A 10873-nucleotide genomic window follows, 5' to 3' on the forward strand; every position below is an offset into this window, starting at 1 on the left:
GGATCCCAGACAGCTGGGGCTGTGCTGCACCATGCCATGGGGGGCTCTGCCAGTACCAGGCCCTGATAGCCCTACAGCCACTGCTGCTGCTGTTGGGGACTGTTCACTGTGCCAGGGGGTGGGTGGGGGACCCACTCCTCCTGAGCAGTCCCCCCACACCCACAAACCCCTCCACAATCCATCCACAAACCCCACATCCCCACCCACAAAACCCATACCCCCAAACCACCCCAACAAACTTCCCACCCACATGCCCAGCCACAAATCGCATACCACCCCAAATGCCCACAAGCACCATATCCCTCATAAACCTTACACCCACTCCTACACCCACCCACAAACTCCCTCTAAACCCTGCATAAATGCCATACCCACCCCTCCAAACTCCACATTGCCCCCCCACAACATAAATCTCACACCCTGCACGCCCAAGAAACCAAATGGGATAGGATGGGACCTGCTGGCAGGAGCCATAGGTGCAGGGGTAACTGCCACACTCAGCCCTGCCCCATGCCAAATGATACTGAGACGTGCAGCCCCAGCCTTGGGGACTCCTGGTCCCAGTAACCATTTAGGTGTGTGATGGGCTTGGAGGAAGGGTGGAAGTAGCAGCAGGGATGCATGTGAAAGACAGAGAGGTGGGTAGGGTTACTATACATCCGGGTTTTCCTGAACATGTCCTCTTTTTTGGCCCCCTGTGCTGCATCTGGGCAGGTTTTTAAAATAAGAGCAAATATCCAGGTTTTTTGTTCTTCCTCTGCTCTCCCAGGCTGTCTGCTTAGGGCTGGGAGCAGCAGGCAATGTGATTGGCTGTTTGGGGTCATGTGCTCCCCATGCAGGCCCTGGAAAGCCAGATAAAGAGACTCTGTATGTGTGTGTGTGTGCGTGCATTTGCGTTTGCGTTTGTGAGCAGGCACACATGCAATGTGGGAGCTGCTTTGGCAGCATGGTTGGAGGGGGCAGGGGACTGCAGATCAGGAGTGAGGGGCACTGGCAGGGCTGCAGGGGGCAGAGACTGCAGGTCCAGAGTGCAGGGCACTGGTAGTGCTGGGGGGGGAGGGGAAGAGGAGGCTGTGGGCCACCAGGGAGCCCATAGTCCATCAGGATCTCCCTGAGGATGCTCAAGGGGTCTGGTTCTGCTCCCTGCCTGACCGGTCTCATGCATCTAGGGTGACATTAAAGCCCCCACCAAGGACCAGGCACTCACGAGGGTTGAGGATGCTTATGTAACTGGTCACGTGGAGGAAAAAAATCTGCCAACTCCAGGCCCCTTGCAGGGGCGTACACATTCAGAAGGCTCAGGACCAGCCTCCGTACTGGGACCTGGAAGTGCAGCAGGTGACCTGGCACCATCTCAATGTCCTAGAGAACCTCCAGCTGCAGGCCTGGGAAGAACAGGGTGGCCACCCCACATGAGGTGGCCGAGAGGTAACTAAAAAAGACCCTGCCTCCCCACTCCAGCCACTAATTAGGTTCATTGGCTGAAGTTGTCAGGGTCTCCTGTAAAAATACCATAGGGTACCCCCCTCCTGAAGGAAGGAGAGCACCTGGCATCTCCGGAGACCCTTTCTGCAGCCATAGACATTGAGGATCATGATCTTAAATGACCTCATGGCTGGGAGGCTGGAGTACATGCAGTGGTGTGGACATTGTCAAAATCTCCCCAGCGGCCCAAGGAAATCTGTACCTTGCTGGTGGATCACCAGGTGTACTTGCAGTCAAGAAATGCAAGTAGCTCACCTTTGGGGACTGCTGGGAGAAAGAGATATGCAGGCTCCTCCTCCTGGTCCTGAGGTTCGGTGGGCTCCTTAGGTACCATCTGAACCCCCCAGTCTGCTAAGACTCCAGACTCTGGCTGGGATTGGGAGAGCTCTGCAGCTCCTTGGGATGGGGGTGGGGGTAAGGGTAGGGGTGCGGTTCCCTTACAAGATGACAGGGCAGAGCTGGAATCACAGGGGTTCTGCACAGGTTCCTGAAAAGATCGAACTGTTGGTCTGGGGACTCCATCCCAACCCTCATGCCATCAGGCACTGGGGTAGCATCAGTGCTTATCTCAGGGTCTCGAGAGAGGGGACTTCCCCCCTCAGAACTCACTGGGGTGATCCCCAGTGTCCCTGTTTCCCCCAGATCATTGGAGGGAGAGAGCTCCACTGACAGCCATCCATTAGGTCAGCCTCGGTGCCCATGGTCTCAAGAGATAGGCCCTGGCCAGTGAAGTGAGGGGCCTCCTCCATGGGCTCTTACTCAGGGCTGTCCAGCAGCATGGAAACCTCCTCCATGGGGATCAGGGATGTAGGTTGTAGCCATGTTGGTCTAAGGACACAGGCAGACAAGGTTCTTTGCATGAATCTGATATCTTTTACTAGACCAACTTAAATGGTTGGAAAACAATTATTAAGCAAGCTTTCAGGTTCAAAAACCCTTTGTCAGGCTAAGGAAGTTTCTGTAGTTGGTGTGGATGGAATGAAAAGTACAGAAGCCAGAGGCTGGTCTGTTATGCATACAAGGTAGTCAGTGAAAATGTAGATTGAGGAGTCAATGGGTGAGAGACAGGCTTGGGGAGGGGAGAGAGAGGAGGAGGATGAGTAGTGGAGAGATACTTGGGGCGTTAGATGTCAGGCATGTTATAATGTATCATAAATCCAATGTCTATATTTAGTCCACAATTTTTAGTATCCTGGAGGTTGAAGTGCAGTTCATAGGCTCGTCTCTGGGAAGTGTTTTGTAAGTTTCCTTTGAGGATCAGGACAGAGATTGGAGTGAGAGTGGTTTTCTTGTGAAAAATGTGCCCCTACCAGTAATTGGGTATTCCTGTCCATGATAGATTTCCGGTGTGCATTCATTCTGGTGCGCAGTTGTTGTTTGGTTTCTCCTACATATTTTCCATCAGGGCATTTGGTGCATTGGATGTTCCATGGGGGAAATCACTCATTTGAACTTTCCCAGAGGTCGGGTGTCAGGCAGTCAGGGAGACCCCCAAAAGTTGGGCTGCTCCTTGAGCCCCCTCTCCGTTGCCTTGTGTGGTAGCCTCCCAGGCAAGGAAAAAAAAACCCTTGCCATGAAAGCAGGAGGCTGTCATGATTTTGGGAGCCCCATTACCCAAGCCAGGGCCTGCACCCACGTCTCAAAGTACAGGTTTTCCCACTTGGGAAGTTGGCACTTCACCCCATGCCTGCAGGCAAGTTCCAGAAAGGTGTCCCTCTGCCAAAGCTGCAAGGGCCAGTGGTGGAGCGTCTAAGCCGTATGGCTTCAGGTTTCCCCACAGCTGCCTGTGGATAGCTGTGGTTCCCCCACTAGAAGCCATGTTGGTGGAGCCGGGGCTAGGGCCAGGGACAGGCTGAGTGGGCGTGCTGGCTGGTGTAGTGCACCTTGTCCCCTCAGGTGCCAGTGGTCTAGGCTTGGGGGCAGGGCCCTTGTCCTTCCCACCCCCAGCTGTGGAGGAGGCTGAAGAGGAGCCCTTCCAACTGCCCTTGCCCTTGTTCCCTGATGGTGTGGGAGGGAGCTTAGGAACCCATCCAGTGGGGACTTGGCCAGGGGAGAACCCCTGGCCCTGTTGGCTCCCTGCCAGAGTCCCACCTGTCCCACCAGAGGTTGCAGGCTTCTCTATCCCCAGAGGATATTGGTTGGCCTCTGCCTCCGGGGTGGGGGTTGCACGGGTATGCATCTTCATGTGGGCTTGGCCAAGATCTGCCCCCATAGTGGGGGCTGCAGGAAGCTCTGTAGGGGCATCTGCTTCTCCGCCCCCCCAGAAGTTTTCTGACCTGCCATTGTTTCACATGAGGGAAGGAAAAACAATCAAGAAAACCAAAATATAGAGTCAGTCTAATACAGGCAGGCTAAGGTTGTGGGGGAAATGGCAGGGAGGAGTCTGAAGCTCACTAAGCTACAGCCTGACAGGAAAAAAACTGGGAGGGGGGACTCACACACACAAGAGCTGGGGAGACTCGAGGTGGCTTACTCAGCCACACAACAAACACCAAAGCAGGGGGAGTGGACCACAGGACTTACCACACCAGGGTGCTGCTGAGGCAGATGAAAAAGATGGCTGGAGTGGTGAAGGGGCTTTGTTTGTTGAAGGTCAGTCCAGGAGCCCCTTAGGCCTCCAGCCAGGCATTCAGCAGCAGAGCAATAGCAGGATCAGATGCAGTGAGGCAGCTGTGGTGGAGTGCTGGAACAATCAGTCAATTAGGGAGTAATCCAGTGCAGGTGTGGTGTTGAGTGGTGCAAGGTGGTGCAGCAGGGAATCTCCCTCTCCCCTGAGAGGGGGCAACATCAGAACAGATGACAGCAGTAGCAGCAACAGCAGTAGTAGTAGTGGTAGTATCCATCCAGTTCAGCCAATCAGGGTGTACTTCAGGTGAAAGTGGAGGCAGGGGGTGGCCTGCCAAGGCAGCTGGGGCAGGCAAGGCACCTTTAGGCTTCAGCAGTGATGGTGGGGGAGGGGCCCAGAGGCAGTGCAGGCTCCCTCCCCAGGCTGTCCCCCTACCGCAGCTTAGTGGTGGGCTTGGGAGCAGGCCATAACAGGAGCGCAGAAGCTGGGGTGCAGGGCTGGGGTGTGGTGCAGTGTGGTGCCCCCCCCAAGAGGGGGGAGCAGCATTCAGCAGAGGACCCCTCTCCCCCGTGGGGGACAGCCAAAGTAGCAACAGCAGCCCAAGGCAGGAAGGGGTACGACCAACCTACCCCCAAAAGGTTCTGAGAACAAGCCAGCGGCTAGCAGTAGCCAGAGGCAGGAAGAGGCCTGGCATCTTCTCCCCAGACGCTTCTGAGACAAAGCTTTCAGCAACCAGCAGGAGCAGCAGCCTGGGACAGGAAGGGTTATGGCTAACTTCCTTCCAGAGGCTCCTCCCCCAGAAGCTCCTGAGGGCAAGTAGCCCTGAGCTGCTCACTAGGACAGCTTTTTATACTGTTGGTGCCAGTAAAGGCGCTGGCCCCAGCTGCTAGCTCCCCCGGCTGAAGCTCTGGGAGGAGCTGTGCAGGGTCATTTTGCCCCAAGTGGCATAACTTGCCCCACACCGAAGTGCATGTTCAGGCACATGTGCTGAGGCACAATTATCTGGCACAAATTTGTGCTGCTGCTATTTGAGATGCCACAAATATACATGCCTGCACGTGTGGACACACCCAGATAGCTCACTGCACATGTTCTGCACAGCCAGGAGTGTGGCTGTACCCCCTTGCCACCCACCTGGATCCACCCATAATCTAACCCAAAATACTCTGAAATAGATGAGGGCAAATAAACCAGGTTCACTACCAGAGCATTTTTCATGCTTTTGTCTAATGTTCAGTGAACTAATACATCAAGTTTTTTAAGCTGTTGCTGTTGGCAGGATAAGATCTAATGTCACAATAAGAACAATTTAAATAAATATTGGAGTCTATTTCTGGTTTTAAAGTTCCCCTGGTGTGCAGTGACCTAAGTTCATTTTTTAAATCACTTTGTTCCGTTTGTAGGACCCCAAAAAATTGAAAAGGAAAATGCAAAATGTGCAGTAATTTATCTACAAATACCTTTATATCTATTAGGACTCTTGCAGTTTGCACAGACAAGGGGAATTGTCTAATTGTCTTGCCCTTCAAGTCATTATGAAACATTTGAGTCAAAGACTGTCACTCACCATGAGAAAATATAAGAATCGATTTTGCAAACAGAAGACGAGATGCTTCCACTCAGAAAATAATTGTAAGTAGTAATGTAGAAACTTTTATTATGGCACAAAGAGACTATGGCACTTCTGTGATGCTATCACAAGCACAGAATTTCAAAGATTTACTTGTTCTTTTCCCCCATAAATTCTAGAAGTTATCAACTCACTTCCTGAAAATCAAAGAAGTCTGCTTGGCTAGTCAGTCATTGCTCCATAAATTGAACACAAATTTGGGGACAAGAAACAGAGCCTTTCCTCAGATCTCATATTTTTCCTTAACCCAAATACAGCTGTCTCTCCTCTGACCCTTGGTAAGACACACTGCTCCTAAACTTTACTAAAAGCCATCCATCAGGTTCTGAGTCCATTCCATGACATTTAAGAATTAAACCACTGATTTCTTCTGTTTTGTTTACAAGTCTTTAATTAACTGCCAACCTTATCTAACCTTAAGATTTAATGTTTTTAAGCAAAAATCATGAGATATAAATGTAAAGAAAGAGCATAGGGGGTCTGAATATAGGAAATAGTATTTCAGCAGGAGAAGCTTAAAAGGCAGGGATCATCATTTTTTTGTATCTGCACAACATCTAACACAATCCATTAATAGTGATCGTAACTGCTAGAGTAATACCCAGATTATTCTTCTTTATCACTCCCCCTTGAATATTATCCCTTTTAATCTTAACAGCTGCATTCCAGCTGTTGTGGATCTTTTCCATTAGGAGAAGAATTTGGAGAATCAAGGTATCTTTATAATTAAACAAGATTGCATCAAAACACCTAGTCTTGGTTTCTTGAATGTAGCAGGAGTCAAACAAAACATAGTCTTTGTCCAGCTTTCAACAGCTTTCAAGCTAGCACTTAGCCAAATATTTCTAGCTTTTCTCACAGTTGCTTTCCTACTGTTTGTTCTGATGATATCCTTGGCTTTTTTGTTCCTGCTTCTTGTAGTCTTTGATATCTGATTTTTCTATTTCTCTGGTCTTTTTGCTCCTTTCAGAGAAAAACTTTTACAAAACAGTGACCCAAACTCCTCTGCCTATGTGTGTGCTGTGTATGCTTTTGTTTGGGCTGGTGATGTGCCTACCTTCTGGGGACTGCTGTTGTTTCAGCTACCTGATTGCAAAAACAAACTTACCTTCTTTTATTTTACCTTTCTAAAATTACCAAGAACAGCTATACTTAACCAACAATATTTTTCCTAAAAAATGACATGCTGTTTAATACTAGGGATAGGCATTATAAAAGTGAAGAACACTGTGTATCTCTATATCTTTACAGTTCAGAAGGTCTGGTTTGAGTTCTTTGCAGTCTAATAAGACCACTGCCACTGTTATACTCAGGTTTGATTAACCAGTTAATCATGGTTTAAGTTGTAACCCAGCCATACGTTAAAGCAGTTGATGGTTGCATAAAACAAGAAATATGTGTAATACAAAAGATGTGTAATAAACTTTGTGGCTGGTTCTTATGATGCCATTAATTGAACTTGTGACCAGGTGTGCCACTAGGATGGGAGTCCCAATCAACTTCCAGCCATGGAAGCTTGCTACTTGCTCATGCAGGATGGAGCCTGGGATCATGATCTTGGGCTCCCCCTGAACTGGCAATGAGGCATGATGGGATCTGATACACTATCCCACAATCGCACCTTCTGTCATGAGTATGTGGCATGGCAGGAAGCATGATTGTACTGCTGACTATGAAAGCTGTGAAAGCTTGGAACAGTGCCTCTTGCACAAAAATGCAAGACAGTGGCTGGGGCAAAACTGGGTTGTGTAACAAGTCTGCCACAAAGCAAATCAAACTCTGCTAATGGCTTGCAGCCCATTCTGTGTAAGAGAGAGTGGAGCTTGCAGTACCCAATACCAGACACAGGCCATAAGATAATAACAGTTTTGAAAACAGTCTTCAGCCTTCTACCACACCTAAGGCAAAAAAAAAAGTAAAAGTGATGGTTACAATTATTGGCAGAGACCTGACACGCTCATTACATGTATATAACAAGAGTCAGAGAGTAAGCCAGAAAGCCAAATGGCCTGGGAAGAAATTTACAAACTACATCTACATCTTAATTGAGCTAAGTGTCACTAAAGAAAACAAAAGAACTAAAATATCCACTTCAAAGCAAAGCCTGTAAGAAATGAGAAAAGCCAAGGTGCACTGAAAATATTACTGTAAATATACCCTAGTTAACACATTCCCCCTTTGATTAAGACCTATTTCCCAAAGCAGACATCCAATATCTGTCTTAAGTTTTACAAATGTCTAAATGTTTATTATACTAAATTAGTGACTGCATCTAACTTACTTCACACCTATTGTCTGATCATCACTGCCTCACATTTGCATTCATTAAGGCATATTTCTCAAATTAGGAAGTCAATCTTTAAGTGTGTATTATGCTAAACCAGAGTATTCTCTGGAAGCTTGCAATTAAAGAATTTTTTTTGGCAAAAATCTTGTTGGTCTAATACAAGATATCATCTCTACTACAAGTCCTGATTGCCTTCTCTGGAAACTTACACTTATTGTATCCAATGGCCTCTGACCTTCACTATTCCCATAAGCCATTTCTTAGGCTGTATTGTTACAATAACTACTGAAAAATAGTATTCTGTAACCAACTTCCTAAAGGTACCTCATTCAATCAATACCCATCCCATTTGATTCTAAAACAGATCAAAAGCTTACAAACTTCACACACAAACAAGTTACAATTGTAATATGTTAATGAAGTCCTTGCCTGCTTTGTTTGGACTTTAATTAATCGACTATCAAGAAGGAATGCTTTGAAGCAATACAATTAAAACAGTCTACAAAGGAAGACAGAACTGCTAGCAAGGTGTGTGCAGTCCAGGGAAGATCAAGAAGCCATCCTGCCACCCAGGCACAAGTGAAGGACCCAGGCTCTGTGAAAGCTGACATAAACTGCTTCCTGCCCACAATTACACCTTCTGTCTTGAACACATGGCATGACAGGAAGCATGATTATATGCATCACACATCAGAACCCATTGTGCTTTTACCTGCATATCTGGAGGGGCCTTTCATTGTGCCACACATTTTTGGTACCTTTTCTGATATTGAGCATGGCTTCTTTTTACTTCCATTTATTCTGGTATGAGAAAAAATGCCTTTGTTTTCCCCTCAGTTTTAAAGAAACCTCTTAAATTGTTGTAGATGTCACCTGCTGCAAGGGGTTAATATTCTTCAGCAAAACACTCAAGAATCTTAGCACTGATTGAGGTACTAGAATTCAGTTTAAAATGTTGTTTATACCAGTGTGAAAGAACATAAAGTGTGTGCAGGAAGCAAACCACACTTCATTATATGGGCATTTTTCTGCAACCACCCCCACATAACCCTGAGCTTGAATGGCATTTGATTCTCAGCAGTCCTTATTTGCACAGGTTGAAGCCTTTGCTACATGCAAGGCTTCTTTTAAAATTTGGCAAAAGGTTGCCAGCTGCTATGAAGATTTTAACAGAAAAATCAAGCTAGGAGCAGAATATTAACTCTCAGTCTTGCTTTTGCAGAAATTAACCATAAAGGGAGCCTGGCCACGTGCTGATGCGCCTCCATCATTTGTGAAAAGAGCAAATGTGCTGAAAAGAGAGTTTTCAAATTCTAATGACCATACACTTGCAGGCAACCCCACTCACCATTTCCTTGGAATGACTCATAATAAAGGTTGACATATTATGGATAGGAAGACATTTCATTTCTATATACAGAGAAGGGGGACCACAAAAATCTTTCTTCCCATTTTTTAATATTGATTAGTCTCCTCCAGGTGGCCTTTCTGAGGTGGGCAGCAGGGTTTCTTTCAAGAGCTGGAAAAGGGAACCTTGATGTCAGGTGAGTGGCCCAGACTTAAAATGCAAAGAGGAAAGAAGTCTTGCAAAACTGACCAGAAGGATACATCTTCGAGAATCTCTCATATATGCCATTATCCAATAAAACGGGGGTGTATCTGTTTTTAAAGAATACAGGTGTAGGTATAAGAATTCAATTGGAATGTATCAATTCAATAGACCTCTGCAGAAACTTTTTACTAAAGTTTAACCTTCCTAGATTCCTGCCAGATTGTCCCCAATGTACGGCTAATACAGAATTGGGACTCAGGTAACCCCATCCTTCAAGGATTCCTGGCTCCCTGCCATGCAGCCAAAAGTCAGAAGCCTTGGTGTACGCTGAAGCTGTCAGGGCTTCCAGTTCCCAGATTCCCCTCATTCTACCATGTTGGCGGATAACGCTCCTCAGAAGAGTTTAACCACACAAAGACCCTCTTCAATTCTGTTGTGAAAATACCAAAACAGAATCAAGAGGTTTGAACTTCCCTTTACAGAAACCTTCAAATGGTAAGCTAATTTCAATCCAAAACAAAACCAATGTAAAAATTTCCAAATAACTGGAGTGGAAATGATGCGTTCCAACTAACTCTACTGCTCAGCACTACCGCAAAATGGAGGAGACGCGTTTTCTCACTTAAAAATTCTGGCCGTGACTCTCATGCTCAGAATTGCTCAGAAATCTAAGCATCTGAGATCTAGTAGGCTTTTAAGCACATTAGTTACAGGTCATAAGAGTAGACTAAGTGAGCATTGCTGAGTGCAAGGGAATTCTACCACAAAGAAATCCTATTCAGAGTTGTGGGACAACTCCTTTTTTTAATCACTGGAGTAAGCTGACTTCAACAGATCAGACAGCCTTGCTGACATTAGTAGCTAACCTCCATCCTACGTTGTCTTACAAAGGAAGTGAGGCTGCTAAATGAACGACGCCTTTGGTTGACTTCACTTGTCAGAATGCAGCCTGAAGGTTACTGATGCTTATGCCAGGAGACGTAGTCTTGAGCAACAGACTGGGAAAAATACTGGAATACTCCCACAATAGCCTAAATTAAAGGAAGTACCATTCAGAGGTATCCTAACCTTTTGATATGTGATAGTCCAGTTGGATAACCTGACCAAGTCTTCCTCAAGGAAAGCAGATAGTCAACTTTCTGTGAACAGTGGATTTCTAATGTGTTAAATATCTTGTTTTCTACATAAAGCAGAGGAAATAAGTGTACTTTCTTTATAGCAAACCATAAGGCAGCTGGCCAGGGAAAGTAACAAATCAAAAATCAGAGAAAGACCAGGAGGCTTTAGGAACCATATTGCTATATTTATTGTGAATTCTTTGTTCTTTGTTAAAAACAACCATCAAATACATCC

At 46.5% G+C, this 10873-nt stretch overlaps 1 long non-coding RNA gene across 1 annotated transcript; it reads left to right on the forward strand.

The window, feature by feature from the left end:
* Positions 1-5355: 5355 nt before the first annotated feature.
* Positions 5356-7045, forward strand: LOC109303719. The gene is made up of 3 exons (XR_002099192.1): positions 5356-5683; positions 5801-5959; positions 6340-7045. It is a non-coding gene; the product is annotated as an uncharacterized LOC109303719 (long non-coding RNA).
* The last annotated feature ends 3828 nt before the right edge of the window (positions 7046-10873 follow it).

The sequence above is a fragment of the Gavialis gangeticus genome, unplaced genomic scaffold, assembly GCF_001723915.1.
Source record: "Gavialis gangeticus isolate Ggan-Ray unplaced genomic scaffold, GavGan_comp1, whole genome shotgun sequence".
Classification (NCBI taxonomy): Eukaryota; Metazoa; Chordata; order Crocodylia; family Gavialidae; genus Gavialis; species Gavialis gangeticus.